Below are 20017 nucleotides of genomic sequence, written 5' to 3' on the forward strand. Positions count from 1 at the left end.
GAAAGTAGGCCCATTCATCCCATTCTGGGGAGGGGTTGTGGACTTTCTGCCAATGACCTGTTCCTCAAAAGCTGCTTCCCTGCTTCTACTTCTCCCTCCACTCCCCCATGCACAGGGCAAGAACTGGAATCTACCATTGGACCCGTGCACATCTGGGCCTTGCTCAGCTACAAAAAGTTCTTGGACAGAGGTGTTTGAAAGGAGAACTATATTTCTAGTGTGTTCTGGGGAGGGGTTGTGGACTTTCTGCCAATGACCTGTTCCTCAAAAGCTGCTTCCCTGCTTCTACTTCTCCCTCCACTCCCCCATGCACAGGGCAAGAACTGGAATCTACCATTGGACCCGTGCACATCTGGGCCTTGCTCAGCTACAAAAAGTTCTTGGACAGAGGTGTTTGAAAGGAGAACTATATTTCTAGTGTGTAGTTGGTGCTATTGCCTTTGGGTATTGTCTTAGCTCTAGTACTAGGCTCGAGAAGAGCAGCAAGAGGCTCTCAGGCTCTGATGACTTGTTAAAGCAGGAGAGCTAGGAGAGGGGATCTGGCAGGTTTCACTAGTTTCCAGCAAAACAAGATGGATGTTCTGCTATTGTCAGTGCAAGGGAATCACACCATGTGCTTCATGGTGCTGTGAGTGCTCACAAGCAGGCAAACACCATCCGGAGAGACGTGGGGTACATGCTGTGTTGGATGTGCCTGTGTCTCCCAGGCTGGAGAGCTATTAGTTGCTATGAAGCTACAATAGCCCTTGGGTAGTTGTTAAAGTGTTTGCTTGAGCTTATGAACCATAAATTCTGTGCACTCAGTCCAAAAAATTAAAAATGTTCCTTTGTGAAGCAAATGGGAGAGACGTTTATGGTTGCATGGGTATTTGGAGTTACTTTTGTATGCAGAAAGGACTGATCAGCTGCAGGTAAATAGGAGATGTTGAATGTGACTTTCAGCCTTGTGAAATCTGTGTTGCCTAGGTGGAAAAAATCCTTTATTTTTCCCTTTCTTGAGCAAACAAAAGGTCCTGAAACATATAATTCATCTTGCTGCTTCTTGCTCCATTTGAAATGATCTTTATTCATCACTGACAGTAGCTTTTGTTATCAAATTTCTGTGGTAGATAAATGAGTTAGGATGAGGTAATGTGCTGTTGATGTAAATTGAATGCAAAGTGAAGAAGGTAATGATCATCTCTCATTTTCTGTGCATAAGGAAATGCAAATATGAGAAAATAAATTGAGCTAAAATGCTGAAACAATACATCTCTTATCAATAAAGAGGAGTGTGGAGAATGGCCTGCCATAACAAAGGATAATTAGAATCTCATTACTGTAAATATTTTACTTTAGAACATAGGTCGGTCAAATTATTTGAGGTTTATGGTGCATATTTCACTTGTAATAGTATTTGCAACATTATTGCCAATTAATCTTCACACAGAATGCCAACATCATTAGAAAAAACATGGCTATTAATACAAATAATTTCTATTGTTTGCTGCTATTGCTGTCAACTTCTGGAGCACTAATTTGAAAGCAAAGTGCTTCTTTTTATTTATTTTGCAAACAAAATCCTCAGAATTGTGGTCCCCGACACAGGCACTTGGGAGATGAAAGCTTTGCTGTTTAGGTGGATGACATCAATCAGATTTGGATATACTTTGACTCTATGTTCTGAAAAGAAAGATATTTAAAATACATACCCAAGTCATATTACTTCCTATCAAATAGGCTTTCTGTAGCAATGAGCTGTTAGGAAAGGTCTATTCTAGTTTGAGGTGTTAGGTTAGGGGCTTTTTTTTGTTGAAATATCCCTTTGATTCATTGGAACAGAACCATCACACACACGTGGTTTCTGGGTCTCTGTTTGTGTCCAAGGCAGAAGGAGCTGGGCAGTGTGTTCCCAGCAGGGCCATGACCTCTGGCCTGGGGACTGCCCCTCTTCCAGAGAAGTTCTCTGCTGCAAAGTGAAATGAAGTTTATGAGAAGTCAGAACAAGAAATCTATTTTCATTTTAATCTGATAGATTTTTTTAAGATGTGCTCTGACTGCAATGATCAATAATGTTAAACAGCCTGATGGCTTGAGGATCTTGTTAAAGGATTGTTCATAATCTCCCTTGTCTCCAAATGCACTCTTTTAAGTGAAAAATCCTTGCTCAAAACCTTAAGCAATTTGACCTTGCCCTCTAGACAGCTGTGGTAAGTAATCTTTCCTCAAACAACGGCAAACAAGCCATTTCTGAAAATAAAATAGGGAAAGCAATGCTTGATCTTTATTTTTTCTTATTCCTTATTTGAATGCTTTGAAGTCCTTGACTTTTTTTGGGAGCAGTGATTGTCGGAAATTATCCAAATATAAAGGCAGCACAGCCATGGAGTCCTTTACAGTGCTGATCATTCTGTTGTAATGATTAACACACTGGAGAAAGTACCAATTCTGTTAGAAGTCCCATAACCCCTAGAGATACTAAGGTGTGGTTGGACATCAGCAGCATTAGTGACCTACCCCAGGGGAGGATAAACCCTCAGCCTTCCAGGTGGGATGCAGATGACTTGTCCCTGTGGTGGTGGCTCTGGGCACAGGATGATGCTGCTGGTGACTTCAGTTCTGTGCTGTGAGAGGCATATTTAGGCCAAAGGAGGTGGCTGGCTGTGATGATGTGAAATAGCATCAAGGACCAACTCTTCAGTTATGGCAGTACACAGTTTGTACAGGAGAAATTTTGGCTCTTCCATTTCTGAAAGCCTTTCCTCTACTCTCCTTTTCCATCTCAGGGGTTTCAGTTCTGTACTGGGCATTTTTCCTCTGCCTTTATGCTTCAATAGTTGTGCCAAGAAACAGGCTTCCTTGCTGAATTCCCTCTAGACACATCCATTGCAGTTAGCACTTTAGCTCCGTCCCTCCCATTTTATTCCGTTTTTAATTAGACTCCTGAACAGGAGCACAGAGCAAACTCTGCTTTCATCTGGGAGATCCTGTGGCTGTGAAATATTTACAGGAAGTAAATAACTGTCAGAAAGTAAATAGGTCCCTGACTCAACATGAGTGTAAAAGTGCTTTGAAATAGTCTCATTCAAATAAAAGCTCCTCACATTGAGTGGCAGTAAGAAAACAGCAACACAGGCAAAAAAATCCCCAATGTAGAAGATAAACACAATTACTAATTCATGGAGCAGCACGTTTCACAGTAGCAGCTTTAGTATCTTTCTTTGCAGTTTGATTTAAAATAGGCCAGATTAAAAGGAAGTCTGGATTTGATTTGGTGGTCATCTTTTCAGAAAGTGGAGTGCAGGCACAGGTAGACGCAGCACGCTGCCGAAGTCTCTCTAAATTTAGAATTCACCATCTCCACTTCAAACTCTAGATAAAGCAATGAAAGAAGGCTCAGAGGAGGCAGCAGCTCTTGCAGGTTTTGATGGTTCAGGTAGATCACCAAGCTCAAACATCAATGTACAGAGTAAGCACTAAATTACATATAAGCTGAAAAGCTGACTTGCCGCTGTGTCTTGGCATGAGATGACACAACCCCTGTCAGGCCAGGCACGTGTGTGAGACAGAGGCTTGTCCTGCCCCAGGCTTGCATCCAGCTCAGCTTGTTTACTTCTTCACAGACAGGAAAGGATTCATTGCTCTGATGCCTGTTGTTGGAGGAGGGAGGTGTCTCTCTCTCTCCCTTTCTGTTGACTAGAAAAGCAGTCTCAACTGACAACTCACACTACATGTCAGACTCTACTTTTGGATATTTAAAACTGAGGTGAAACAAGTCTTAACCAGCTCATCCAAACCAACCATAACCAAAGACGTTGCACTTAACTCCACACTGAGCTTAAAGTGATAGTGTTCTCCTTTTGCCCATTTTCTACATCAACATTTGTGACTATACCTGTGTTCATTTTCTTTGCCATAACCATCTGAATTTTCTATCTTCTGCTTGTACAAAGGCATAATTGTGTCCTAGTCAATTTTTCCAATGCCTTTTCTTCCTACTATCTTTATAATTTGTCTTTAGGGACAAAACCGTTTGTGTTATCAACACTCAAATCTAAGGGGATGATATGCAGAGACAAGAGAGGGATATTTCTAATCAGTGCATCCCTAATTGATACCACCAGCCAGCTCCCTGAGTCACAGGTGCTTGAAGCTTGTCCTCTGCTTAATAAATGTGGTCTTAGATCATCCCTTCCAGCTGACTGACTTGTGAGGGAACTGGAGAAGCTGAGACTCTTCCCTTTGACTCTTGGACCTGTTGCAAGAGAGAATGATAGTTAAGATTCAGAGAAAGGGACTTCACAGTCTTCATTGTCTGTTCACATCAATACATATGATAAATGAAACCACCGTTCTGTTTCCGGAAGGAGACACAGCAATTTTTCTTCTGAAATCTTCTGGCCCATCAGAGGTGTATGACATAATGAATAGTTAAGAATGAATTGGCCTTTCTAGTGAGTGTGACCTACTTGGGTTTTCCTTTCTGTTCCCTGACCTAGTGCCCTGGAGTGCTTTTCCTACTAACAGCATTCACTAATGGATGGTTGGATGCTCTGACTTGCCAGTTCCCACAAAGCCAGCAGTGCTTTGCTATGAAGGTTAATGTGCAGCCAAAGCCACCAGGAGACCTAGCCAAACTCCTCTGCACTGCTTGGGCACTACTTTGAAAACTCTGAAAGGATAGCAGTTGGGTACCCAGGGTTACTTCAGAGGGGTGATTTTCACTGGTGAACAGTGCAGTCACCAACCTGATGGAGGAGAGAACCTGATGACATAAAGATCTGCCATGACTGTTTGCAGGTGAGTTTTCCAGTCTCTGGTGCAATGCAGTCATAGAAGCTTGCATTTATCTTCCTGAATTTAAACCCCTAACTTGAATTTCCAAGTCTGGGAGCACAGACTCTATATTTGCAGGAAGGACACATTTCTGGAGGCTCAGAGTTCCAAAAGATCAGGCACTGGGAATATCACTGGACTTTGAAGTGCAATGGGAAAATGACACATCAATGTCTTTGGTGCCTGTAGAATCAGGCCTATGCTTCATTCAGAAGATGTTGGGAGTTTTGACAGTAAGAGGATGGATGGACAGTAGGATGAAAAAGGGCACATGAGGGCTGGAACCTGAGGTGATTGCAGAGTCCAATATTGCTTCATCAGATTTGCACTGGTTTAGTTGAAATTGCAAATTTAAACTTTACTGCAGATGTCCTGAAAGTTTTGCATTTAAACTAGCACAAATTGATCTTAAAATGCAGCATCCCTGTCCTATTTTGGGAATATTCTTTGTCTTGTTCTGGCCAGCATTCTTTGCAATCAAGGTTATACAACTAATTATGAGCATACTGTTTGAGCTGAAGCATATTCTAAACTTCTTCAATCATGTGAAATATCTTGCATGGAAATACAACCAGTTAAAAGATGCAATGTCTAATATATGACACACTTTTTCTAAATTAGGCACATCTCTGAAAAAAATGCATGAGTTCCACAGCTCAGGCTTAGATCATAATTTGAAACCACAGAGGATTATCTCAGAAATCACAAAAAGCATCTCCCAAGGGTTTTTGATGGGTGCCTCTTCACATCAGCTTTTCATCTTGAAAGCTGTGTCAAACTCATGGAAACATCAAGAGTTTGTGATGTGTGCTCCTTCTGGAAAGCATCACAGCTCCCAGCTATGAATCCTCATTTGTTAGGTAAATGCTACATATGCTCTTCTTATAAAATAATATGGCCTGAGTGTTTCTCTTCAAGGTGTTGAGCTTTCCAACTAAGGTCACATCATGCAAGGAATGCAGAATGGGACATTTGCACAATTCATCTTGCTCAGGTTCTCCACGAATTGCCTCATCTTGATATTCTTGTAGGTTTAGGGCCAAATTCTGTCATCCTTCATGCTGGCACACTCAAATGAGTGATTGTAACAGAGCTGTGGGTTTGGCCATCTCTTAATGGTAATGGACCACCCTGCTGAAAACTCTGTGACTGGGAGTCTGGAGCCATGATAGCACTGGCTGTCTCAGTCCTTAGATAAAACCAGGTGGGGAAGCAAACCAGCAGGCAGGAATTCAGTCCCTGTGTCAACTCGGATGGTAGTTTGTGTAGTGGATGTGCAAGGACCTATTCTCCTCTCAGCAGTTTAGCCAGGTCACCACCTCTGAATGGTCTCCACTTCTCTCTTTTTTTGTAATAATATTTTCTCTGGTTAGTTTGCTGTGGTGACTGAAGAATACAGCTTCCCAATCATAGGAGAAAGGACAGTGGTGCCCAAGGACAGCTCTGCATTGCACACAGCAGACACGGATGTGGAGGTCCACAGCCATAATTCCTTGCAGGCTGGAAAAAACAAATGGAGAGATGTAATCATAGACTCAAGACTACAGAGGGATTTCAGGCACTAATACACAAAAGCCAACAAGCCCATTTGTGCCTTGCACTTGACTGGAGTCAACCTCCCCAGGAGCCCCTGGCAGTGCTCTTGGTCTCCCTCCATCAACAGGGGTGGACCTAAATTACTGTGGCACTAACTGGCATCTAAAATAACATGTTATTCCACATAGCCATTACTCACTCTTTTGTTGAGATCTGTCAGCTCCCTCTGTCTCGTCTTGGGGGGAGGGGGAGTGATGGTGCAATCCATCCCTCCATTTCCCTTTCTCCAGTCTCTCCTCCTGTACAATTCTGCTCTCCTGCATTTCTCTAAGGCTACCACAGTACTTTTCAAGTCAGCTTAATCATAAGCAATCCTTAATCACAAGCAATCTTTTCAGCATTAATATAACAGAAAATTCAGATGATGCTTCTTGCTACAGATATTTGCACAAATGCAAGGCCAGGAGACAAAACTGCTGTATTAGGACAGGCATAAATAACCTCTCAGGGCTGAAGGTGAGCAAAACTGACCTTCAGGCCTCTGTACTCTCTGCTCCAGGTTTAAAATACTCCTGGGAGGTGAATTTGAGGAACGAAGCTCAATGCTAGTAAATATTTTTGACCTATGCCCTGGCTGTGGGTAATTTACAATACACGTGAAGATCTGATCTGGGTTATGTCCAATTCCCAGAAGTTTATTTCCAAGGCAGTTATTTATAGACTACCTTGCTGGCTCTTGAGTTTCTTAGGGAAGTGTCTGAACATCATCTCTCTGTGCAATCCCCATAAAATTAAAATTTTCAATTTTAATGGTGAATAAACAGTTTACGGGAAATGAAATATTATCCAGCAAATCCTTCCTTTCACTTAAAGCTCTGAGACATTAAATATTTATTAGCAGCATCTTGGCTCTGCAGAGATGTTAAAAGGCTCAGCCCCATTCTAAAGAGGGATACAATCCATTTGATTAAAAATGAAGAGAAAATGCCACTTCAGATTACAGTGTTTGGAAAAATGATCGACACTTTTGTCGTCTATGTAGTACAGCTAGAAATGGGTTTTGTTTTTGTTTCCTCCTTTAAACCTTCTTTGCCCTACAAATTTTTTGTAGTTCTTTCTCATGGCTTAACCCTGTTAGAGCAATGCTATTATTTCTCTGGGCAGATCTACCAAGTTGCTCCCCAAATTAAGTTCTTCAGGTACTTCACGGTCTTCTTTTGCAGATGTGGAGCCTTTGGGGGCTTATTGTTCTATTTTGAGTTCTCTTTTCCCCTTGCTTTAGCTATGTAGGAAACAGCCTGCTGTAATCTCAGAGGAAATAACTTGAGGTTTGGAAAATCTGAGGAAACTTTATCTTCCCATGCACTGATTGAACTACCTGTACTTCTTCATTCTCAAAGAAAATTTAAAAAAACTTTTAAAACTTAAAAATAATTCTCAACACAGTAGTGAGAGGAAGAAAGATGTGATTATTGAATAGGATTTCAAATTTCATTTGCATCAAGTTGTCAGTTGGGAAAGAACATCCCTGAATTGTGAGTGCACATGGAGCCAACATTGCTTTGCCTGGGGAGATGCCTGGTACCTTCTGGGAAGAGGGGAACGATGAAAACCTTCATTAAAAATGTGAGTTCCCAAAGAAAATGATCTCATGGTAGAAGATTGTCTCATTTGTAAATCTCTCAGAATTTATGTTCTGAGAAGTTTGTGGGGTTAGCTGTATCTAGAAGGGCCGTGATATGTTGCATTAGCAGGGAATGTTTCAGAAGTTATTCTTATGGGGAAGTCCTGAATTTTTGCTTGTGAGCCTGCACCCCATCAATGGATGCAGAATTTAGTGGAAATCAGGGTTTCACAGTGCTTATCTGAACCAATGTACAGGGACAGGAAACCTCTCTAGCAAGAATCCACAGAGGAGAGGAAAGGGAGCTGGAGGCAGTGGAATGGCCTAGCCATGACAGTGCAATGGAAAAGTGCCAGAGCCAGGACAGAGAGCTCTGGTTTCTAGAAAGCTGGTCCAGCTCCTTGACCCTTCTCTCAGGCTAACTTAAGTATGGTAAGATCAGCAGTGTTTCAGGAGGGTCTGTACAGGATAGTGTGTGTTCCTGTCATGCATTAAAGCTGCCCTATACTGAATTGTCAGTGAAATTCTCTGGGATATGGAGCAACAAAAAGCTTGATAAAAGGAAATATTATCCATTAAATGAGATAGAGCTTTCTCACAAGTGTGTAATTTATTTGCTTATCTATGAAAAAAGCTAGATAATACACCTTGTCTTCAGCTAAGCCACTTAACTGCTTTGCACAATGTATGTTCAAACCTCCCTCTTAAGCATTGTAGTTCAGCCTGTGAAGACATCCCCTCTGTCTTGCCATCCAAAAGGCTCAGCTTCCCTCTCTCTGGTGCCAGAAGACACTAGATTCATGGTAACTGAGCTCCCTGCTACAAGAGCTGCTGCAGTCAGGCTTCATTGTAAAACATAAGGTGGCACCAAAACTGTTGATGGTAGAATGAAAGAAAACAAATTATCATGCCTGAAATCAAATGAGTTTTAAAAAATTCCTCTAATTGGTATAGTGGAAGTTCTAAATGACATTTGTGCTCTAAACAGTGACAGACTCATCAGAGCCAAACAAATTGCAGTGTGTGCCATTAAAGTCAAAACCTACCAGAAGTGATGTAAGTAATTTGGGAAAGAAGTACATGGTAGGGAAACCTGCTGCAGGCCTGAGGTTCATGCATTGCATCTCATCTCTTTGAACTTTAAATATCAATTACCCACATAGAATTGGGATTTCTATTTGTTCCTCATTAGACAGTGTGAGAACACCATCCCCATGCTCCCAGTCCTGTCTCTCAGGAGGAGGCTTCTCACTGTGTGCTCTGACATGGAAAGATCTGGTCGTGGATTCCTTCTGCAAGTGGCTTCTTGCAAAACCACCACCACTGAGCAGTGATCCTGCCTGGGGTTTGGGGAGTTTTCTTTTTGTCTGGAGAAGGAATTTAAGCCATACAGAAGGTAATTTATTCAGAGTTAAATCTGAGTAACACCTTTTTTCCCAGCACAGGCTCTGTAGAAGCCTAAGCAAGCTGAGCTGGTGCAGATCTTTATATCTCTTGTCCATATCAGTTTTTCCCTCTGATTTCCTCTTAAAAGCTGCAGAACACATAAGTGCAGAAAAGAGCAAATCTACATCTTGCCAGTGTGTGCTCATAGCTTGCAGGCTGGAGATATCCTACAAGATTGAGACACGTTCTTCTTGGGGGTTTTGTTGTTGTTTGGCTTTTAAAAATCTGAATTTTGTGTCCTGCAGGAGGAAAGGAACAGTGATTTAAGAGTAGAAGAGTATAAAGCAGTAATAAATAAATACGGGCTAGAATTTAGAGACGAGCTCCTCACCTGAGAGTACAAGAAGAGTTTAGGAACAGCCCAGTAGCAGTGGGGATGGGGGACAAGTGGGGAAAAAGTGGTTAAAAAAATAGCTTAAAAGCAAACCCTGTTAAAAGCAACTGGGTGGGTCAGTAAGCAACCTAGGCCTGGGGTGGGAGGGGACAATGCTGTATCTATGACCACAGAGTGCAACTGGCCTGTGGTCGTTTAGGGAAGTGCTTCTGGGGTGGAAAGACCCATTGCCAGTTGTAGAAGTGGTCCGAGCCCTGAAAGTGACATGTGAAATGAAGCAGAAAATGGGAACACATCTCTTTGATTTTGCAGCTAGCCCCAGAGCACCTCAGTCTTTTCCTTTTGATCTTCTAGAGGAGCTGATTGCATGTCTTTGAGGCCTTTGGTCCTCCGCTGTAAAAATAAAAGCTCGGTGAGCTGAGCTGGTTGCTGATTCACCTCTAGGAGTAGAAACAGCATCACGGTCTGATGAAAGACTTATTCTAGTGGGGTCTTTCTGGAGCATTTTCTCACATGCCCAAAGATATCCAAATGTTCTGTAAAATCTGACCTACATGACCAATGTTAAATATATCTCATTGTCGATAGATTATTTCTAATAAAAGGAAACTTTAAAACAAGTCCTTCTGAAAAATAAGCCTATGCAACACCACAAGTAGACATAGTTTCTCTCCATTGTTTTTACCATCCTGCAAATTTGATGCATCCTCATTCTGCTGATGCTTAAATGCGTGAATAATCTGTCAGGAGCCTCAACCATTTCTTTCTTTTACATTGCATAGAATATAGAAGATCTCTGTAATCTTCTATCCTATAGCCTCTGTGGTATATTTAACAGCAGAAAACAACCAGTGCTTTGAAATAAAAATGAATGTAGGTTTGCATTAGGATGCAGAGGGAAGGAGTTATTTTTGTTGCTGTTTTCTTTTCTGTTCTTTTTTTTTTTTTCCCCACCTGCTCTGAATAGAGATTCTTTTAAGTCTTTGGTGTTTATGCTTCAAGCTAATGCAAATAAACCAGTGACTAAATGTGATGGATTTTGAATGTATGCAGAGAATCAAAAATTTTATGGACTGTTGATGTTATCTGAAAGAAATCTCAAAGAATTAGACTGAAAAGCAAAATATAGACAGAAAAATATCCTTTGTTCCTGCCCCTGTGGGTTAAGGGAAATGTAATCTATCTGAAGGAGTTCAATATAATATTTTTGGGGTGAATTTACAGGTTTAGTTGATGAAAACACTTGGGTCAATATAACAGAATATACACAGACTTCTGCAAGACATATAATTTGGTACCTCAGAGCCCTTCATATTAAGTAACTAGAGAGTGTGAAAATCAATATTGTGTGTATTAGATGGGTTAAAAACTGTCTAATGATCCTCAGAATGATCACTGTCAGCTGCTGGCACAGTGGGTGCTCTCCAGAACTTGTCTTTTTCTCCTTTTCCATACTTACCAGCTGACTGGAAATGGCACTGTCAAGGAGATTACAGCTCACACCTCAGGACAGTCCCATGGGGAGAGATGGCAAAGGATAGTCAATGGAAAAATACCCTGAATATCAGTTTACCTATAGCAAATATGTTAGTGTGGTCCTTGAGCATGTATAGTCTGGGAAGGAAACATTGCCTGTGTGCTAATATAATTGCTACATGAAGAGTCTGTCTAGGTCAGCAGTTCAAAAAGGGTTGGGGTTATTCAGGGTCCCCTCCAAGAAGGTTTACCAAAGTGATAGCAGGATCCATTAGTATGCCTTGTGAGAAACCTGAAAATTTGATTAGCTGTTAAAATAACAGTTTCATGTTCACCAAGATGAGTCTTGACTCTCCACATTTGGAACAAAAGGTTCTAAGGGGAGCCCTTTCAATATGGCACATGAAGCTCTAACAACATCCTGGAAGTTGAAAAGAAGCATCTTCACACAAGAAATACAAGTGAATGGTCACTGGAATAGTAACAGGGGTCATGGTGAAGTACCATTGCTGCAGAATTCTAGATGCGTTTAGCATTGATGTGGAATTAAAAAATGATGTATTGGGATGACCCATGGCTCCTGCTACACAGTTTAGGCTGGAGGTTTGAAGCAATTCTCTCAAAACAATTATTTTACCCTCTACCAGGGCAGGCATCCCAAGACCTCTCCGAATTAGTCCCAGAGGTTCACCCATTTCTGTCTGAACACTTAAAATCTAACAGTCTGGGGGAAATTGTGTGTCTTCAGCAGCATCATGGATACAGAAACCCATTCTGCCATGTGGGTCTCTGTGAAAGGTGATGAGCATCTCCAGGAAATCTGCAGGATCAAAGCTTCAGATTTTTTCTGTATTTCCCACTGACTTTGCACAGAGGGAAGAACCGAGTATGGTTTTAAAATAGGAACTTTATTTCTTATTCAACATTCAGGCCTAAAAATTGATGAAAACAGCAGCAATTAGAGCGGGTGAGAGTGAGTAAGGTGCCTCTTCCACTTCATTTAGTAAAGAAACTGAGTTGTCTCCCCTAGGCGCTTGTCTTGCAGCTTGTGTGACTGCAGATGGCTGGCACTTTGAAGGAAGCCTGTAATTTAAAAGCAACTCTGAATCATCCTGCCTGCCTTTCTTGGCATAACACCACTTCACTTTGCTGCTCTGCAGAGGCTGGTGTTCACGGGTTTATCTTCTTGACTGGCAACACAAGTCAAGCCGTGCATCTGGGACCGATGGCAGGAATCTTGGGGAAGACGAAGTCAAGTGTTTTGGTCTACTGCCTCTACAGCAGGCATCCCATTTAGCACCTAGCATTAGTGCCCACTGCTCCCTCCTAAGCCTTTACTATGAGCCATCAAGGGAAGGATCTATCTTGTACTTATTCCCCTCGAGATCAAAGTTGTGATGATGTATATACCTGTTGTGGAAGGGAAGCCAAATGTTTCCTGGGAATAGGGCAAGTGTGAAGGCTCAGCTCTGGCTTGATAGCTTGGAGTGTTTCTCTATGCAATACAAAAGAGTGTTTTACTCTAAGGGTGGTGAGACATTGGAACAGGTTGCCCAGGGACATGGTGGCTGCCTTGACCCTGGTGGTCTTCAGGCTGAATGAAGCCTTGAGCAACCTGATCTAGTGAGGAAGTGTCCCTGCCCATGATGGGGGGGTTGGGACTAGATGATCTGTAGGTTCATTCCCACCTCTAAATTCTATGATTCTATGTATTGTTACACCTCCATGGAAAGCCACAAAACCCAGCCTTGAGGCCTCCAAATAGGGTCCCAAATGCACATATTGTCCTGTGCTCCCTTATTTCAATGATTTAGCTATCTGAGAATAGCAGGCTAATTAACGAGTGATGAAGGCAGTGTGACTGCAGATTTATCCCCCTGTGCCAGTTCCTATTTCCTGTCTTGGCATTTTCCTCTTTGCTTCTCAACCAGCTTTAACTCTTTATCCCTGGCACCAGGAGGAATGGGCAGGAGGTCCCTTTGTGCCTTCTCCAGTCCCAGTGCTGTGCCATCAACAGTGAGCCTGTTCTTTCCCATGGGGCTGGAGAATGTGTCTCCCTACAAGTTCATTCAGGTATGACCTGACTTGGGCATCCTGAGCCATCTCCCATTTTCCAGTTAAGAAACAGCAAATTGCTACTGAGAACCCTCCTGTTGATAGTTTTCCTCCTTTTTGGGCATCTTTGCAATGCCAGGTAAGCTCTTTGTAACCACAGGGGATAAAGATCTTGTGGAAAGAGACCTGAGTCACCTAGACCAGCCTCTTGCTCAAAGCAAGGTCAGCATTTTGCTTACAAATGGTTGGTGACTAGAAGTAGTTGAGATTCTGCTGACGGAGGCCAGAACTTGAGTGATTTCCTGTGTTCTTGAGGCATATCTCTATTTGTTGGGCTCCATGTTTCTCCACCCTGGTTTGTCTCACCTCTGTTAAGCTTCCTGGGCACAGAAATCCATTCTTTTCCATGGAAAAAGTCGTTGAAGGATACTATAGCTAGCTAGCTTTCCTCAGTGCTAATGGAATCTCTGAGTGGTGTTAAGGTTGCTGCCTCTGGTTTCTCAGGCTAAATAATATGACCTAAAGAAAGGCTGGATCAGAACAGGGAGAATCATCCCCAGAATCAGGACCTGGGGAGATCAAAGGCCTGGGTAGGTTTTGGAGTGTTAGTTTCCCACAGCCTGGGAAACCTTTCAGGTTGTTTTTCTAGCCTAGCTGCAAGGAGAAAAGGCTGCTTTGTTGTAGGTTAGGTATTAGCTAGTGTAGAAGTGTTTAAGCCACTGAATAGGAAAATGAAAGACTAAACTGCCCAGAAGGGTGCTCTATAAATTTGCCTCTCAGCTACTGTTAAGCATCGAGGCTTAGTAATTTCCATACCTGCTTCCCCAGACATGTTTTGACCTCTTGTTTAATTATCTTTCCAAAAATTGTCCATACCTTAAGGTTGCTGGGTGGTTTTTTTTGCTGAACAAAGTGCTGCCAATGTGCTTGAAAGAGATTATTTTACAGGAAGAGCATTTTCACAAACAGATTTAATGTTCACTTCTCTTCCTTTACCCAGTGGCTCTCTACCTATTTTTATTCCTTGTGTTCCCTTATCATACAGTGGAACCCAAGACCTTATTTACTGAGAAATGTTTTTAAAAGCCTAAAACTTTCTATTTCTATAAATAAATATATCTGTACTGCTGGATTCAGGAGCCTGGTTTTCAAGGGCTTCAGTTGAAGCTGGATTGCTGCTTGACCTCTATCTGCCTTAACCTGGGAGAATATTGGAATTGACCTTGATGAAGTTTTTCACAGTGCAAATTCCCACACACAATCACATTTGTGTTAATTTTGGCATGTCTCTACATCTCCTGGGTGGTTATGGAGTAAAAAAGTTATCTCCTGTGGGGAGATGCCTCTGATTCTGAAATGCAATGTTAGTCTTTGCACTGGGTAGTGTCTCCACTGTCCCTTACATGAAGCCTCATCTTATTGTCTGTGCTCTTGAATTAGCTGTGACCCCAGGTGACCACTGTCTTTTGATAATGAACATCTAGGTGGGAGTGGACTACATTTCTTAAAGCACTACCAAGACACTGAAAGAAGCTGGCTTTCTGAGGGTGAAAACTCACAGAATCCTTAAGGTTAGAAAAGACCTTTAAGACCATTGAGTCCACCTGTTGACCCAGCATTGCCAAGTCCATCAATAAACCATGTCCCCAAGTGCTACATCTACATATCTTTTAGATACCTCCAGGGATAGTACCTCCACCGCTGTCCTGGTCAGCCTGTTTCTGTGCTTGGCCACCCTTTCAGTAAAGAAATTTTTCCTAATATCCAGTCTAAATCTCCTCTGACACAACTTGAGACCATTTCCTCTTGTTCTGTAGCTTGTTACTCAGGAGAAGAGGGTGACCTTCACCTGGTTACAACCTCCTTTCAGGTTGTTGTAGAGAGTGATAAGGTCCCCACTGAGCCTCCTTTTCTCCATGCTGAGTTCTCCCAGCTCTTTCAGCCACTCCTCATCAGAACTGTGCTCCAGACCCTTCCCCAGCTCTGTCACCCTTCTCTGGACACACTCCAGCACCTCAGTGTCCTTGTAGTGAGGGTCCAAAACTGCACATGGGATTCAAGGTGCAGCCTCAGCGATGCTGAGTATGGGGGGACAATCACTGCCCTCATCCTGCTGGACACACTGTTCCTGTGACAAAACACTTGGCTCTGTCCTTACTCTGCAGAGAAAATGGATGCAATTGTCTGGGCCAGAGGGTTACAAAATGAGAAATGACAGCCAGGAGGAGGATGTGAGCTCCCAGTGAAACGGTGCTGACGATCATTGTTGCTGGCTTGTTTGCATCCACAGCCACTGCCTGGAGGCCCTGGCCCCTGCGTGAGACACGGGAGCTGGAGCAGACCAACAGCAGATTCTGTAATGAGAATGTTGGTGTGGTGATGTCAAAACCATCATGCAAAACTGCATCTCCCCAGAAGTGTGTGTGGCAGTAGACAACAGGAGCAATGGCTTTTCTAGGTGCCTCCTCTATGTGTTGGCTCTGTCTGTTGTCCATGCCCACTGGAAGCAGGGCTCCAGTAAGACACGTACCAAACCCTGCTCTTGCCTCCCTTTGCAGCCCAGACACAGGCTGGGGGAGTCAGCCAGGCTGGATCACAGCAGAATCAGCCTTGTCTTGGTTTCTCAATAATTTAGTATATTTCAGTCAGCCTCAGTCAGTCTTGAAATTCATACTGATTCCCAGGTGCTGGTCTTATTTGCTGAATAATGTTTTTCAGCTTGATCTTTTTTTTTGTGTGTGTGTCTGTAGTGAAGGAGGAAAGGCTTTGGACTCCAGTCTGTTCTGGCTGGTGTCTTATGCACCATCTCATTCCTATGTACTGAGGAGGTCAGTTGTCTCCCTTTATGCTAGGATAGGAAAAATCCATCCATATCACCCCAGGAGAGCCTACTGAGCTCCAAAGTGTGCAGTTCAAGGCTTCTGGCACTGTCACACCTAATAAAATGTCAACTGCTATATGTACCCTTGGTAAGGGATGGTCTCTTCCATTCCTTGTGTGTTTCCTCTTCCTTCAGTCTGTGTTGGCTTGAATCCCGTGTTTTAACCTTGAAAGCCATTTTCAGTTTTGGGCCCCTCACTACAAGGACAGAGGTGCTGGAGTGTGTCCAGAGAAGGGCAATGGACCTGGGGAAGGATCTGGAGCACAGTTCTGACGGGGAGTGGCTGAGGGAATTGGGAGGACTCAGACTGGGAAAAAGGAAGCTCTTGGGTGTGTTTCAGTCTGTTTGGTTGATAGGAAAACCCCTAGAGGGTTGATACGGCTTTTACTGGACAACCAGACAGATGTCCAGTTCTGCTGAGACTCAGGTTTACTGAGATGTTCACAACAAGGTCTTTTTCTCTACCTTTGGCAATACTTATCATATCATAGAGAGCTTAGGTTTCTTGGAGAGCTTAGTTACTACCTAGGCAGCTTTTTGTATGTCTTTACTCTCAGAATTGTCCTTTTAAAACCACAGGCAGGCTCAAGTACAGGGCCTGAGCAAGATTCCTCTCTCTACATTCCTCCCAGTCTGCCTGTAAGTGGGTATACCAGAGACCTCATCTCAGGGGGCTGGTTTTGTTCACTGTGCATCTTACCTGCTGGGAATGAATCTAGTGAACATGGCAGCTACTGGTGTTGCTCTTGCTCCTTGGTCTGGCATAGCTTCTAGGCTCCCTGTTTTATTGTCTCATGGTCTGTCAGGGGCAAAGTCCTGAGATTTACAGGTTTGTCCAAGTTCTTGACTGACAGAAACTCCTAGAGGTGGTGAGACAACCACTCCCACATGAGCAGGGCAAGGTTTGGCTCAGAGCTATTAATACCTCTGCTGGGTTTGGACCTGATGCTGTTTTGGGAAGAGTTTCAGGCCCTGGTATGAGCTGTTTGCCTGTTGCCATTGCAGATTAGATGTTTGACCCCAATAACAGTGTTTGCTACTGATGACGAGAGCCAGTCCTGCCCCAATCTACCCTCTGGAAAAAAAGCATTTGTGCATTAGCAGCAGCATTCTGGGTGCAGAACACAGTCTTCCCAGCGACCCAGCCAGTAAATAACATGTGGAACATGAAATGAGCTAATGGTGTTTTTATGTAGGACAGAGACAGGCCAATCATTCATTCACACTCATTTACTGTCTGTTTTATTCTCTCTGATTCAAAACGGCCAGATTCCAGCACCTTTTCCTCCATTAGAGGAGCAGACTTCAAAACCCATCTGCTTTTCTCATACTTGCTCCATCAAATTCATTAGGCAAGTGCCCCTCTGCATCTCATTTCAATACCTCTGAATCTGGTTGTTCACTTCAGTGCTTCCAGATATACAAATCATGTAGTCATGGCCACAAACTAAGTCTTTGACTCCTCCAGCCACCACAGATAGGAGAAGGAAATTCTAGGCTCATCCACTGTCCATCAGAAAAATGCATGGGAAGTCCCCTAAAACATCAGATTTGAATGGGTTGGTCCTGGTCCAAAACCCAGGTTGAGAAGGAGGATAATAAATTTAGGGGTCAGCTACTACAGTTAGAGTGATTTGGGGAAAAAGTATCTAGGCAAAAATCTCCAATTTTCTTCTTCTTGGAGTGGTAAAAATATAAAGGTGGAAGGGAAAGACTTCCCAAAGGACTATAACTGCAGGCAGTAGAAATGGCTGGAGCCTTCTGCCATGTGGCTTTGGTGTCTCCACAGTTCTTCAGGTGTCCTAAGCTGAGGACTTCTTTACAGCTCTCACTGGTGTGTGTATGTGAAGGGAGAGTGCTGCGTGGTAGGTGTGTTGGTTTGAAAGCAAACCAGTGAGAGACTCCAAGTCAGAAACACAATTTAATAGAAAAACCAAAACAACAAATGCAACAGTACAAAAAGAAACCACTGACAGAGTCAGAAAGTAACCTGACACCCTGTCAGTCAGGGTGTTGGTAGTAATCCGACTAAATGGTGGCTGCAGTCCTCATGGAGTGATGAGTCTGTTGGAGCAGTGATCCTGTAGGTCTGGTCTTCACCTGAAGGTCCAGTGGCAGCTCTTGTCCTCTGGAAATCCAGCAGGCAAAGGGCTCTGTGCTGATCCAAACCCCAGATTATATCCCTGTGGGAATGCTTGGCTCCCCCCCTTGGGTGAAGCATCTCCCAATGGGATGATGTAATTCTCTGGGTCATGCCTGGGTCCCAGACAGCCCATTAAACAGAGACAGCCCCTGAGGGAGCCATCAGGGATGAGCAGGAGATAACGATCACTGCCCCTACCTGCTTTAACAGCTTGTGGAGACAATAATAGAATACATACCATTGGTTACACCCTACATTGTAACCGAGAACATTAGGCTCCTAAATCACTTTTAGGATCTTGTGGCAGGCTCAGAGTGGTGCCTGTGTGCATCCTGGATTGCATTAATTTTTCTTTACCCTTCTCTTTTTCCTATTCCAGAGATAGGGAAATGTCAACTCTTAGAGCTGTGGACTAGCATACCCTTGGCTGGAGAAAGGCTTGAGGCAGTAGGTAATGACTTGGAGTTGTGAATTTTTGTTAACTGGGGAAAGGTGAATCTTTAAATTTCATTCTTAATGCTGTATAAAGCTATGTCAAAGCTGCTACCAAGGGCTGCTGTGGAAACAGACAGAGGACCTGCTATAGCTGCTGCTGACGTCTGTGCAGGCTTCATTTTTTTTGTGGGACCAGGCACAGACTCATAGGCAAAGCTTTATAGAAGAGCACTATTAGTGTCTTAGAATTCCAGGTAATCAGCTAGATTTGCAGTTCCACAGACTTGTTATGGCACACACAAAATGCCTACTGCAGAAAAAGGGCAGCACTAGGCTATATCTTCTGCAAAAGCTCAACACTCTTGCTGAATGCAAGTCAAAAGCATCATTCTCTTCAAGGGCATGGCAAGGCAAATTGGGGTAGACTCACTGCCAATGCTCTAAGCACCACCGTTCCTGCTTTGACCCATAGGCAGAGCAGAGATCAGGTATCCTGGGAACACCAGGAGGACACCCACAGACATTTCCTCTAGCATCCAATTGATCAGATCATTTTAAAAATGAGGATCATACTTTCACAGGAAAATATTTATTAAACCACTGCAAAGTGCTTTCCCCACATGCCTATTACACCATACCACGTGTCATTCACTGCTTGCTGACTGCAGACCACTGCTTTCAAAACTGCAGTGGAAACTCTCCATACATAGATAATTAACATATATTTCTGCATTATCCATAAGGTAGCTTTCATCTCTTTAGCCTTTCAATTTTCACAGCTTTATTTTAAGGATAGAGAATCTGTAATGCAGGGACACTCTTGATTTGATGGGAGTAAGATAAATACCATATACATGTGTCTTTGAAATAATGCAGTCGCTGGCAAAGTGAATCAGATGTCTATGTCACATGATGGTAGCTGTCACTGTATTAGACTTCTTAATTCAACATTGAATACATGTTTTATGGCCAGCTGTTTCTTTCCTAATTTGTAATTTGTCATCTACAGCATATTGATTGTGCACCTAAAATATTTGCACATCTTCTCAAATGTAATTTGCAGAGAGAAATTTCATCTGGCAGAACAGCACCAACAAAATGACAGTGCAGTGAAATCCTTCAGGTTCAGAGTGGGGCTGATGTTGGTGGGTGGCAGTCAGGCAGCTTTCTGGTGGATCATATGATAGTTATTTGGAGATCAGAGAGAAGAATCTGAGCTGAAGTGATGAGTAGTAGATATTAAGAACTTTTTGAGTTCCTACACAAACAGAT

Source organism: Acanthisitta chloris, unplaced genomic scaffold (assembly GCF_000695815.1).
Source record: "Acanthisitta chloris isolate BGI_N310 unplaced genomic scaffold, ASM69581v1 scaffold4229, whole genome shotgun sequence".
Classification (NCBI taxonomy): Eukaryota; Metazoa; Chordata; class Aves; order Passeriformes; family Acanthisittidae; genus Acanthisitta; species Acanthisitta chloris.